This window comes from Cricetulus griseus, assembly GCF_003668045.3.
Source record: "Cricetulus griseus strain 17A/GY chromosome 1 unlocalized genomic scaffold, alternate assembly CriGri-PICRH-1.0 chr1_0, whole genome shotgun sequence".
NCBI lineage: Eukaryota > Metazoa > Chordata > Mammalia > Rodentia > Cricetidae > Cricetulus > Cricetulus griseus.
Genome location: NW_023276806.1, coordinates 211,424,537 through 211,439,569, shown reverse-complemented (window position 1 = coordinate 211,439,569; position 15,033 = coordinate 211,424,537).

The following is a 15,033-nucleotide window of genomic DNA, read 5'->3' as shown; positions in this document are numbered from 1 at the left end:
AATTATATCAGTTATATCATGGAAAGCCATATTACTCATTGTTTCTTCTTTTTACTTTTTTTGGTGTGTGTGTGTGTGTGTGTGTGTGTGTGTGTGTGTGTGTGTGTGTGTGTAAACATATGTATGTAAACATTTGTGTGCCTGCAAGTGAAGATCAGAGTTCAACATCAAGTATCATCCTTGATATCTCTACACCTGTTTCCTTCTAAGTCTAGAGTTCACTAATTGACTAGGCTAGCTAGCCATTGAACTCCAAGGATCCACTTGTTTCTACCCTCATCCCAAACTCTGGAGTTAGAGACATTCACATCTGTGCATAGCTTGTTTGCTGGGTGCTGGGGAATGCAAATTCAGGATTTCTATCATGCTTATCAACTAAGCCATCTACTGCAGCTCTAGAATACATTAAAATCATTTGCATTAGAATAAAACACAGTAATGACTGCCACTATAGGTTGTATATTGGCAAGGATTTTTTGGAGCAATAAAAAGTAAGTCTATTCCATATAAAAGCAATGGGTTAATGAGTAGCCTTTTACAGAACTCCCTTAATTGTGTGCTTAATATCATCACATATTTTTGTAGATTTTACTTTATTTAAAAAGGTAATCAAAAATAAAAGATAAGTTATTTTCACTTAGTATGGTAAAGACAAATGATGACTTAAAAAGGAATTAGATATTAGGAAGAATTGCAGTTTGTTAGGATGCCAGCAAAAATTTATGTAACATATATCCTTTTGCACAGTATTTCTACTTAAATCAATTTGTGTTTTAATTAACTTGAAAAAATCAGAGATGCAGACATATATATATATATAGATAGATAGATAGATAGATAGATGTGTGTGATATTAAGCACATATATATATATATACATATAATTTCAATCAGTAATAAAACTGGTAATACTTTAAGTCAAGCATGTTTCATTGGCTCAAAATTACAGCAATTAAATATAAAATAGAAATTAAAGGACAAAAAACTCAGAGTTAAGAAACAATAAAAATCTATCCTTGAAACAATTTTCAAATCCATAAAATCTTCAATTTGCTTTGTCGCAAAAGCAATAGTTACCAAGAGTTTGCTCCTGGAGGTCAAAGAGAAAGTCAGTGGCAAGCACTAGGGTGAACCAAAGCCAAATGTACTGACTAACAGTGAGAAGATATCACTAGTGTTGAGTGTCACCTGATGTAGGCTAGATAGGGAAACAATGAGACTTGTGATACCAGGTTCAGGAGACATCAAAATGCTCAATAGATAAAGACACTGAGAAAAAGAGATTCAGCATGAAACAACAAACTCACCACTCCAAACTAAAATTCAAAGTCACTTGAAGAACTCTGTTATTAAATCCAGACGAAACTGTATACTGGCAGCAACAAGATTTATTTGCCAGACCGGCTTTAATGCAACAATGTGGAACCTTTCACAATGTTTAAACTATTACAGAATTATTGAATATGAAAATTAATATGCAAATAGACAAACTGTGTCATCTGAAATGTGTGTGTATGCACATTTGGAGACCTGCAGTTTTTGGTGCTGAGGTATATGGTCTCAACCTTCACTTCACTAATGTTGAAAGGCATGCAGGGGATGGTACTTTCATAGCTTCAGGGCAAGATGGCTGCCTAAAGAAGCAAGCACTATGTATAATTCATCTCTTCTTCATGTACTCCTGCAAGTGTTTGTGATTTTTAAGCATTAGATGTAAATGAAAAGCATCAAAAGAATATATTGTTTGTGACACATAGAATGATATGAAATTCAAATTTCCGTTTACAAACTTGTGTAAGAACACAGAACTTGAATTAGTTCATGTTTCTTATAATTTGTAAATATTTGAATTTTGTAACAGAGACTATGTGACCTATCCCAAATATGTACTAGTTGGGTATATAAATATATAGTTTGCTAACTGCTGGCCTACCTCATCACTAATAAACAGGTTTAATCAAGAACTCTAATCAGACTGAATTTTCCTATCAGACACTTGGTTTCCTAATATTAGACTGGAAGGGCAATGTGGATTCCAGTGGAAACAAACACCACTGGACCATAGAGACTCTGTCACATTCGAGTCCTTGCATGCCAGCTCCAGTTACAATTTTTCTAGTTCAGGTTAATTATTCTGTATTTATCCAATTATTATCCTGCTTCTCTTACTCCTAAACAGCTGGTTGTAAATTTTATACACAGGTAAAACAAATAACCCAAATTTGTTAATTTTAAATGTGATTAATGTACATACGGCTTTGATTGCCCCACATAGCTAGCAATGGCTTTATAGATATTCAAATTAGGCAAGCATAATTTGTTTATCCTGCTTACAATATGGTCCCTTTCACATGATACAGAGTTGGTACTGATAAATGGCTGAAGCCAGAAGTGGGACTGTGATGGCTAGTGTAAATTGTTAACTTGACAGACTCTAGAATCACTGGGGCAGGCCTCTGGGCATGCTTGTGGGGAATTATCTTGATTTGCATTAATTGATGTGGGAAGACCAAGTTTGGCTTTGGGCAGGAATGCTCCCTTAGCAAGGGATTGTGGATTATATAAACAGGGAAAAAGAACTGATCAGCAGTAAGCAGCCATTGCTCTCCTATCCTGATTATGGGTGGTATGTGACCTGCTGCCTCAAGCTCCCCCACTCCACCTTCCTACCCCAATGCACACTGTGCCCTGAACAGGGAGCTAAAAGTGAACCCTTTCTCCCTGAAGCTCCACCTCTGGTCAGAGTTTCTCATAGCCATAGAAAAGAGAGTAAGACAGGGCTTAGAATTCCTTCACATCAACATACTACTATAAGTCAATTAAATATCAAAAATAAAAATTAGAAAATGAGTGAAATAAATATCAAGCAAAAAGTCTGATAAACATACTAAAACAAATATGTTATGGAGTGACCGTAGACACAGATTTAAAAAAACAAACAAAAGCAAAAAGCACACGTTGAAAGGAAAAGCAGTTCAAAATTCAACCAGACATAAATTTGAAAGAAAGGTGAGTATAAATTAACATATAAAAGCTAAGTAGTGAAAGCCACAGCCACTAAAATATAAAGATTCAATATTTGAAATAGATTCTAAACCAGACACAAATAATAGTAACTAGAAAACTCAGTGGTTTACTTGGATATGGAGAAACAAACCCATATGCAGCCTAGAGGCAAAAAGCAGGAAAAACATAAAGAACACTCAATAAAAATGGAGGATGGATTGATTATTTTCATTATGCATCAAATAAGAATCTGGAAAGAAAAACATTCAAGGGAGTGTCAAGGAAGGGAAGATAATCGGAAATACTTTATCCTTTCAGAAACTAATAAGGAAAGGCCAAACTTTAGTTATGTTGAATAAACGTCAGATATAAAATGTTATTTCTTTCTCCAGAGTGAATATATCCCAAATAAGATTCTCACTTGCTGTGAGGAGCCACACTCATATTCGCCATTACAAGATGGCGCTAACATCTGCTGCCGGATCAAGTAAACAACGTTGGTATGCATGTGCCCAGTGTTTTCCCACTTGCCTAGCCTCGCCTATTCCATGGCGTCATATAGGGTGATGAGTCATCCACCTATCCCAGCTGTACACGCACCGCTCAGAGCTTATGAGCCTTTATTAGGGGACGGGATTCTTGGCTTGGGGTGTCTACTCTGTAAGCTTATGCTCTCTCTTTCAAGATGCATTAAAGCTTTACTGCAGAAGGATCCGAGTGTCCTGTGTCGTTCTTGCCGGCAAGACGATCGCGGGACAACTTGCTATGTAGCTATGGGTGGCTTTGAACTTTTATCCTGGCTGCCTCTATGTCTCTTCAGCTCCAGGGTGTTGCACAGGCAACACAAGCATCAGCACCACACTAGGTTTTATGTGTTGCTAGGGCTCCATCCCTAATCTGTCTCTATGTTCCCCAAATACTCTTCCAGTTGTGCTCTATACCTAATCCAAAAGAAATATGAAATTTCAAAACTGCCAAAGAGAAATGAGGTGGTCCAAAAGAACAAATGCCAAATATCAGTACTGTTACTTTGCAAAGATATTTCAGAAACTGGCATACTTAGTTTCAAAAATAAATAAAAACTAAACTGTTTAAACAGCATATATGGTTGTATATAATGCACATAATTCTATATAAATGACATGATATAATTATAATATATACTCAGTAGGAATCAAATTCCAGGATTGGGATATAGGAAAGATGGAATTTGGGCTGCTTACTTCCTTTGGGGGAATGTGGTCTTTTATTCCTTTTTGATGCTTTGGAATAGTAATGGACCACAGCACAGAGTCTGCCATACAGACTCAAGGGTCAACATTCATCTTCAAGACAATATCCATTGACAGTTGTAGGGTGTTCATATTCCCTTCAATCCCTCCCTTTCCTCCCACCCTCTTTTCCTCCCTCCCTCTTTCCACTTCCTTTCTTTGTGTTGATTTTTGGATACAGAGACTCTTGGTTTCTCCCACTGTCCTGAAATTCACAATCCTTGTGCCTCCATTTCTAGCATGCTGGGAAATACAGGTATGCAGCAGCTACACAGTAGATAAATACTATTTTCCTGATACAGAAAGGTTACATTGGGATTAGTGAAGGAATAACTGTATAACAAGCAATAAGCCTGAATGGGAGGATAAATAATGAATACAAATATCTGTTTTTTGTTTTTTTTTTTCGTGCCTTTTCCCCTTTTCCACATCAGATAAATCTAGCAAACATCAAACAGTTGAGCAGCAGGGGTATTTGAAGAAGTCAATTAGCAAGCTCAAATTAGAAGGCATGTATCACTCCTCATACCTATATTCTTTGCAAACACATGAGACTTTTATTTTTAAGTGTCCCTCTGCTAGGACACAGAGGACAGTTGTTACTAAATTACAAATAGAAAGCAAACTAGGATCTGCAGAAAAATAATAAACTAAATAAAATTTTAAAATACCAAATTCCTAGAAATAAAGTCACATAATAAGTAGCTTCTTGACCTTAAAAAATGCAAGGAAAATTAAAATGTTCTTAGAATCAAACAGAAAATACCACATTTCCAAATATTTACTGGAACTACTGAAGTTACCCTCAGAAATAAATTTAAAACATGAATAAGGATGAAGAGAGACACTTTGTAATAATAAAAGGAATTGCATATCAAGAAGATAAAAGAAATCATGATGGTTTCCATTTAATTACAGACTTCTAAAAGATATACGGCAATAGTAACAGTTATGAGATTAAGAAGGAGCATTTATAATTATTGTAGGAAATTTCAACTCTGTTAGGGACTAATTTGCATAATATTTGATTGATTAAACCATGGTTCAATCATACAATGTCAAAGTTGGTGCTCTTAAAATTTTTATAGAATTCTAGCTTTAATTACATGTGTCTCTGTATGTGACAGACTTAAATAAAAAATGCACGCCAGTGTTAGCATGCATATGCCCACATCTGTATCATATAAATAAAACACTGGAAAATATACACACTAAGATGTGATGAGTAACACGATATATTAAAGATTCTTTTAAAATTGTGTGTGTGTGTGTGTGTGTGTGTGTGTGTGTGTGTGTGTATGTGTCTGTCTGTCTGTCTGTCTGTCTGTCTGTCTGTCTATCTGTCTGTCTGTGTCTGTGGGCATGTGCAGTTGGGAGAAGTTGTCAGATCACCTGCAGCTGGATTTACAAGTGGTTGTGAGACACCCCATTTGGGTGCTTAGATAAACCTCACTGGAAGAGCAGCCCATACTTTTGCCACTGAGTCATTTCTCCTGCCTAATAAATAATAATATCTTGACAACAGAATTAGGGTTAATTAGTTTCTTTATGTTTTCTTTTGTTATGATTTTCCCAGTGGTTGATTTGGGGTTCACTTATACAATCAAAAATTTAAACACTAATGGTATTTGTATGTCAGAGAGAAAGTCATGACTACTTGCATCTTTGAGGAACATGTTTTCTTTGTGTTATATTTAAGGATCGATTAACATGATTAATTGGATTTCTTCTTTGATCATTCTCTTTCTTACCAGATTAGGCTCTAGCCTTTGGTCTCAGAGTATCTCCCATAGAGCTCAATGATACACAAAAAGAAAAAAAATCATTTTATAACTGCCAAGTTAAAACTCGCAAAATGCTCGTGTCTCTGTGTGCAGTAAAATCTATGCAGCAGGATACACAAAAACATTTATTTCGAAGTTCACAGCTTGGTGGCATGAAGCATGTTCATATGCTAGAGCAAGTGTCATTAGCATTTCCACACAGTTTTCAACAGTATAGATTGTACTTTTATACTGAGACATGTAGAAATAGGTAGAACCAAGGTTTGTTTGGGTGTGAGAAGAGTTTTATATTGTCTTAAATACTATTCTGGGGCATAAACAAATGGCCTGCTTTGAACTGAACAAGCAGTTATCTCCCCTTGTCCTATTACAGTACCTGAGTTCTCTTCCAATCTTTGGCATTCTTCGTTGTTTTATATTGATGGGGGATATCCTTCTGTATATATGCTTCTCTTATTGGTTGATGAATAAAACATTGACTGTCAGTAGCCAGGCAGGAAGTATAGGAGGGGCTATTAGACAAGGAGAATACTGGCCAGAGGAGAGAAAGGCCGCCAGGGAGACACCATGTAGTGGTTGGGAAGATAGGACACCGAACATTTTCTGGTAAGATAAGACCATGTAGAAATACATAGATTAGTAGTTATTGGTTAACAACTAAGAGAGAGCTAACCAATAAGAAGCCTGAGCCATCTGCCAAACCGTTTCTAATTAATAAAAGTCTCTGTGTCTTTATTTGGTGCAAAGCATCTGTGGGATCAGATGGGTCAGAGACTATGTCTACATTATATATTTAAAAAGTAATGTCCTCCCTTTAAATAATTATAGAGTAAAAAGACCAAATACTTAGAGAGTGAGATGGTCTGTATAAAATATCCCCAGGTTCACACAAAAATTTCTTCTTAAAGATAGCACAGGTAAACCAAGAAAATGCAATTGCATGCTGTAACAATTCTGCGGCATTTGACCACATGTGTGAAAACTAATGAACATCAGAGAAATCAATACACAGAGTCTCCCATCACAAGAGTTATCTCTTGGTTCCCCTTTTACAGTTAGACCCACAAATCTAATCAGTATTGTCTAATGCCTGGAGAGTGTTAATTTTTTCATGATGTCCACAATTTCATTATTTTGAGCTTGCTATCTAAATGATATACATTTTGTAACATTCTCATAACTCAACATAATATTCTTTATACATGCAAGTGAGTTAATTCTGTTTTGTTGAATAATAATCCATGGTATAGATGTAACTATAATTTGTTTAACTACTCATTCATTGATAATATTTTTATTAACATTTTATTCAGTAAATCTTTTAATGTGATTATATAGTAATCCCATATTGCTTTACCCTAGATTAACATTTCCTTTTTTATGAAATTTCTTTTTATTACTCTTGAAAAACAATCAAGAAACCAACATTTTACAACTAGTATTTTAATCATCTCTTTTATTCAATGATTACATTTTAGATGTTTAATTGTATAGCTGGCAAAATAATAGTAGCATATACTCTGTTTTATAGCTGCAAATGGTGAAGATACATTATGTCTGAAATGCTTTAAATTGAGCATGCTGCATGAATTCTCCATGCAGGCCATGTTTCATAAAGCTATCAAGGACATACTCTCATATTTGGTGACTAAAAGTAATTGTCAAAAAGAAACACATAGGCCTGGCAAGATATCTCACTGGGTAAAGGTGCCTGCTGACAAGCTTGAGAATCTGATTTTGAGCCCCAGGTTTTCTGATCTCTAGACACTTGCCATGGCACTTGGAAACACACACACACACACACACACACACACACACACACACACACACACACACTAGTATAAAATCTTTTTAAATTATCTTAAGATGTTTTTTAGAATACGTGTGTGTGTGTGTGTGTGTGTGTGTGTGTGTGTGTGTAAGAGAGAGTATGTGTATGTTTACCTTACTATGTTCTATGTTCACTTCAAGATCATACCCTATTCCAGCAAGTACCCTAGAGAAAGCATTTCTTACAGAATTATTACCATAAAGAACTTGCGTATCCAGTGCAAAAAAAACCTGTCTTAGTTAAGGTTTTGTTTTTGTTTTTGTTTGCTTTGCTTTTTATTGCTGTGAAAAGATGAAGAGACACCATGACCATGGCAACTCTTAAAAAGAAAATATTTAATTGAGGTGGTGGCTTACAGTTTCAGTGTTTCAGTCGTTATCATGACAGGGAGCATGGCAGTGAGCAGTCAGACGTGGTGCTGGCAACATCTTGACCAGAAGACAACAGGAAGTCTACTGACTGTCACAATGACTTAGACTTGAGAAAGGAGACCTGGAAGCCCACCCCCACAGTGACACACTTCCTCCAAAAAGACCACACCTACTCCAACAAGGCCACACCTCTTAATAGTGCCACTCATTATTTGGGGGGGGGTGTTTTCTTTCAAAGAACCACAAAACCTAAGCACATGTCTCAGCAGAATCTCATGATACTCTAAGGAATTACATCTTTAAAATGTGCTGTAGAAGAGACCAGGAATAACAAGACTGCTCAGACAGAAGTGAAGGTTATGTGTTTTCTTCCAGCTTTCGGTATTTAGCAAGGAAGAACTCCATATGAAGAACTGAGTCCTTGATGAACTTGAGTTGGGTGAACTATAGAATAATCTGAGAGCCAGTATAAAGTTAAGGGTGACTACTGAGCTAGGTAAGAGTCTTATGCTGCAGCCAACAACAGTTAAGGGGAAGCAGTGCAAAAGCAAGGTCACCCAGATCAAGGTTGGCTCTAGTTCCTGTGCTACAGGGATTGAGTTAGCTCCAGTATAAACCTTCAGTGAGTAATAGAGGGTTAGAAATAGGAAATCCCATTTCACCAGGTGAAGTTAGCTTGTCTAGCACCAATTTAGGCTACAGAATTCCGAAGGCAAACTGCTCAACATGCAGCCAAGACAGCTTTGAGGATATTCACTTTGAAATCTAATGGTCTTGGAAACAGCTTGGGAACTAACCATGTCAGAATGCCAGCTCCTTAAGTACCCCATAATAAGAAGACTCAAAGAAATACCACTTCATAATGAAAATCCACACCTCAACTTTCTTTGGAAAGAAACTTGGATTAGATTACCTCTAAACTCCCATCTAGCCAGAAGATTATGATACCAAGGTAAGAAATATTGACAGACAAATAATGTGTACTCACCAAATATTTGCTGAAATGGGCATAAGTGAACTGAATTTTAGGAAGTAAAAGGTCTATATTTCATGAATGCAGTTTATCTAATTCTCACACTTGAACAGCTGTATTCACTTCCTGTCCTTTGAAAGTCTTACATTTGTGTACCACATTTCCCTGACAAAATCTGTGAGGTAGAGTTCATCTCACTAACCATATTTCAGAGGGCAAGTTGCCTCAAATGGTTTACTTTTAAGGAAGCATTTTCCCTCTTTTCCTCAATATTATTATCTCTAAACAGAATATTTACGTCACTAGTGCAATAAATTGCCCCAATTTGAATGTTCATGGCTCATGGAGTAACTAACATGGGATTTTTGCCTAAGTGATCCCCAAATTTTGTCTTAAAAAGACACTTTATGATTTACGATCCTTAATGACCTACTTATTTGAAAAAACCATAGACGGTATCAGTGATTTCCTTCAATTGGTTGAAATATCATCCATTTCTTTCACTGGTTCAAACATCTTTGCCTTTGATCCTGATTCACAGAGTGTAGTGAGGAGGCGGGGGAAGAGAATTGTCATAGAAGATGAATCAACAACAGGATGGACAAAGGATCACAGAAGTAATAAAAAGATATTTTTAACTTCAATAAAAACATCAGGAAATGTAAGAATCTTTGGATAAGGAAATGAACCCTCTCTTTGGCATAAATTTATATATCTAACACATTATATATTCTGACGACAGGCCATATTTACTTATGATCATGAAAACCCTGTAATATTATCTCAAAGATTTCTGAGGCAAAGTCTACAAGGCATTTGGTGCTCATTGGGTCCTTCGAGAATATTATCAATATAACTAATATTTAGCATACAACACATATTACTTGTATGATATGGTTTATGTGCCATTTTTATCATATCGACTTCTTTTAATTCACAAGACAATCTCATTTATCACAATCCAGAAGTGGCTGCTCATGCCTTCAACTTTTAAGAAATTAACTGTTAACAATGTATAAAATAGTTAACAAGGTAAAGACAGAAAGCAACTCATTTTTTCTAGTGTGTTTCTTTTAATTGGCTAAAAACGCACATATTGATTTTATGATTTTTTTTCTAAACTCATTTAGGACTTTCTCTGACCTTCCCTAGTCACATAGTATAACTGTACTATAACCTAATTAGGAAGCCCTCAAGAGACAATGGGCATTTCTTACCATAAAATAGGAATCAAAAAACCTCTCTTACTTTCTCACAGGTTTTCAAAGTTTCATTTACCTGAAATGAGATGGAAAATACTTTAACAATGATCTCGTTCAAAGGAATTACTACTTGAATTTTACTCTTTTTATGTGATTTTTTTTCTAGGCTCATATGGGAAGTCACCAGTGCATCATATGTAACTGAGTTTTCTAAAACATGAAATACATGCAATCAGAAAGAGTGGAAATGGCATTCATCTGACCTGCCAGTCTATGCTGTATGTGTCTTATGTAGAAATCTTATACATAATCTGTATTTCTGTCATTTATAGTACACAAAATAAAAACTAAAAATTGAAGTGTAAATTTACATTCAGCTATACACTGGACTTGAAAGAAACCCAGTGTCATTACCTTTATCATTAATTATTATGGAAGACACAAAGGTTACTGTCTTGTCAAAGATCAGCTTAAACCTATTTATTCACTGAGTCACTTATTCTATGATTGAAATGTCTTCAGTGACATTAATTGTGGAAATACCAAAAGTAGGGGAAAACTTAGAACACTCCTGCTAAAGTGAAGCTTTTTACTTTTTTATTTGAGTTAGAAACAAGCTTGTTTTCCATGTCAATCCCAGTTCCCTCTCCTTGCCCTCCTCCAGTGTCCCCCACTAGAACCCTATCCCATCCCCTTTCTGTTCCCCAGGGAGGGTGAGGTCTTCCATGGGAGATCTTCAAAGTCTATCATATCATTTGGAGCAGGACCTAGGCCCTCCCCCATGTGTCTAGGCTGAGAGAGTATCCCTCTATATTTAATGGGCTCACAAAGTCCATTCCTATACTAGACATGAATACTGATCCACTACCAGAGGCCCCATAGATTTCTCAGGCCTCCTGACACCCAGTTTCAGGGGGTCTGGGACAGTCCTATGCTGGTTTCATAGCTATCAGTCTGAGGTTCATGAACTCCCCTTTGTTCAGGTCAGCTGTTTCTGTGGTTTTCCCCAGCCTGGTCTTGACCCATTTGCTCATCACTCCTCCCTCTCTACACCTGGATTAAAGGAGTTCAGCTGAGTGTTTAGTTATGAGTGTCTGCTTCTGCTTCCATCAGCTACTGGATGAAGGCTCTAGGATATCATTTAAGGTAATCATCGATCTCATTATAGAGGAAGGACATTTAGGGTAGCCTCTCCACTATTGCTTAGATTGTTAGTTGGGGTCAAACTTGTAGATCTCTGGACATTTCCCTAGTGCCAGGTTTCTCTTTAAACCTATAATGGCTCCCTCTATTATTATATATCGTTTCTTGCTCTCCTTTATTCTTCCCTGTACTCAATCTTCCTACTCCCTCATGTCCTCCTCTCCCCTCCTCTTCTCCCCTTCTCATTCTCCTAACTCCCTGTCCCCTTCCCCCATGCTGCAAATAAGCTCAGGATATCTTGTTCCTTTCCTCTTCTCTGTGGGGACCATGTATGTCTCTCTTAGGTCTTCCTTGTTTCCTAGATTCTCTGGCAGTGTGGGTTGTAGGCAGGTAATCCTTTGCTCTATGAATAATATCCATATATGATTGAGTGTTCCCCTTTCTCCATATCCTCTCCAGCATAGACTGTAATTGGTGTTTTTGATTTTAACCATTCTGACAGGAGTGAGATAGTATCTTAGACTTGTTTTGATTTGCATTTCCCTGATGGCTAAGGATGTTGAGCACTTTCTTAAGTGTGTTTCAGCCATTTTAGATTCTTCTATAGAGAATTATCTATTTAGTTCTGTACCCCACTTTTTAATTGGATTATTTGGTGTTTTGGAGGCTAGCTTTTTGAGTTCTTTGTATATTTTGGAAATCAGCCCTGTGTCAGATGTGGGGTTGGTGAAGATCTTTTCCCATTCTGTGGGCTGCCATTTTATCTTGTTGACTGTATCTTTTGCCTTACAGAAGCTTCTCAGTTTCAGGAGGTCACATTTATTAATTGTCCATCTCAGTGTCTGTGCTACTGGTGTTGTGTTCAGGAAGCTGTCTTCCGTACCAATTCATTCAAGTGTATTTCCCACTTTCTCTTCTAAGAGGTTCAGTGTGGCTAGATTTTTTTGGTGTTTTGTTTTGTTTTGTTTTTTGGTTTTTCAAGACAGGGTTACTCTGTGTAGCTTTGCAGCCAATCCTGGCACTTGCTCTGGAGACCGGGCTGGCCTGGAACTCACAGAGATCTGCCTGCCTCTGCCTCCCAAGTGCTGGGATTAAAGGCGTGTGCCACCAAAGCTCGGCCAGTGTGGCTAGATTTATATTGAGGTCTTTGATCCATTTGAACTTAAGTTTTGTGCATGATGATAGATATGGATCTATCTGCAGTTTTCTACATGTCAGCATCTAGTTATGCTACCACCTTTTTGTTGAAGATGTTTTTTCCATTGTATAATTTTAGCTTCTTTGTCAAAAATCAGGTGTTCATAGATGTGTGGGTCCATATCAGGGTTTTCAATTCGATTCCATTGGTCTACCTGTCTATTTTTGTGCCAACACAAAGCTGTTTTCAGGACTATAGTTCTGTAATAGAGCTTGAAGTCAGGAATGGTGATGCCTCTGGTAGTTCCTTTATTGTATAGGGTTGTTTTGGCTATCCCGGGTGTTTTGTTTTTCCATATAAATTTGAGTACTGTTCTTTCAAGGTCTTTGAAGAATTGTGCTGGGATTTTGATGGCAGTTGCATTGAATCTGTAGATTGCTTTCGACAAGATTGCCATTTTTACTATGTTGCTCCTACCTACCCAATAGCATGAGAGATCTTTCCATTTTCTGGTATCTTTTTAGACAACAGTTGAATTATGTAACTACTGCTTTATGACAAACACCCAATATGTCAACTTAAATGCAAATGACACTTACTGATAATTTGTGACATTTGCATATTCAGGAACATTTTACATGATAACCCCTTTTAAGATTCTTTCATGAAATCGAAGTGCAAACTGCACAAGGCTCCAATATCTCAAGAAGACTCACTGGTGACTGACTGTCTGCACCCCACTTTGCTAGCACTGGTGAAGGGAGTCCTCCATTTTTTGGTTTCTGGCCAAAGATTTCACTCATTAACTGAGAGTCTCCATAATACTGTTGACAAAGAACCAGTTCCCAAAGTGTGTGAAGGAGAAGCAGAGCCCTAGATGAAAGCCAACATCCTTTATAAACTCAGTGGCATACTATTATATGGGACATTACTACTTGTTACACAGGCTAATCCTGGAACAATATGGATGGTAACAATACAAGATCTTGAATTCTTCAGGAGAAGAATAATGTTAAATCAACTTAATGGGTATCACAGCTGTGTGTCTCTTTGGTGTCTTCTTTTGGCACTTTTGTATGGTGTAGTTCTGTCATATAATATTACAAAAGCATTTGTATGCCATCAAATATAATGTAAGTACTATCTTAATGGATAGATCCAATTATATGTTTTGAATTGTTTGTGATAATTCAAATCATAATAACATGATATTGCAAACAATTCTGTGACTGTCTTTTATGAAGCCCTCACCTACATTGTTAATTTTGTTGTGGAATTCATTCTGAAAGAGATTGGGAAATATAATTTTCCCAGGGGAATTCGAGAAAACACTGAGAAAGAAACTTTGTGACCTCTTTCCTACATCCAGAACATTTATTTATTCATGTTGTCCTGGGTTTCTGGGTTCTTTTGCTTTTGTTTATTTTCTTTTCAGTTCCTATCTTAAAACTAATTTCCTGTGGTGAGATCATGACAAACTGGAAACAATCTTGATAAAAGTATTCTGTGTGTAAGAGTAACATGAGATAATTCATGTGACCAACTGACTGTCTTCATAGTTGCTAAACACCATGTGCTGGTTGATATAACCATATTTTATGACAAATGTATGATTTTGTTCAAGTTCTGGAGGCAGCTATTTGACTACAGCTATTTTTTGATTTTCACATTTTTGAAAAATGTATTCATGATGTGTTTGTAAAACATCAGCACGTGCATGGGTGCACACACACACACACACACACACACACAGTATCTTATGGATTATTGAAATTCAGGTTTTATTGTAATAATCCACTTAGTATTTTATTTCTCTCACTAGAATGTAAGTTCTGTGCAGGGACCTAATATTACATGTCTTAAATTCACAGAACGACTAATGCAGTTGGTGGCATATAAATATTTGTTGAGCCATTAAATGATGCAGTTGGGAATTTGGATGCAGATTTAACACACTTTATATCTATCAGCTCAGTTCTTTAATATGAAAAGTAATTAAAATAATCAGTTGTAACTATTTTATCCCGATACTTGGCTAGCAAAAAGGACAGATTTGCTGAAAATGACACATAGCTAGAAATCCAACACTATTCTATTAGAATACACTTAACATCTAGAATACATTTAGGAAAAATATTTTCATTAATTCAAATAAATTAAACATATGCGCACTATATGAATTACCTGCACCAACAAAAATCTTAAATTTTGACATTATTGGCTTTAGTGGAAGGTGTCTGATTTTAAATGAGCAGCATTTTGGAGAACAATGCAGATGAACTAGAAGAAAGGTGGTACTGAACACATGGAAGATG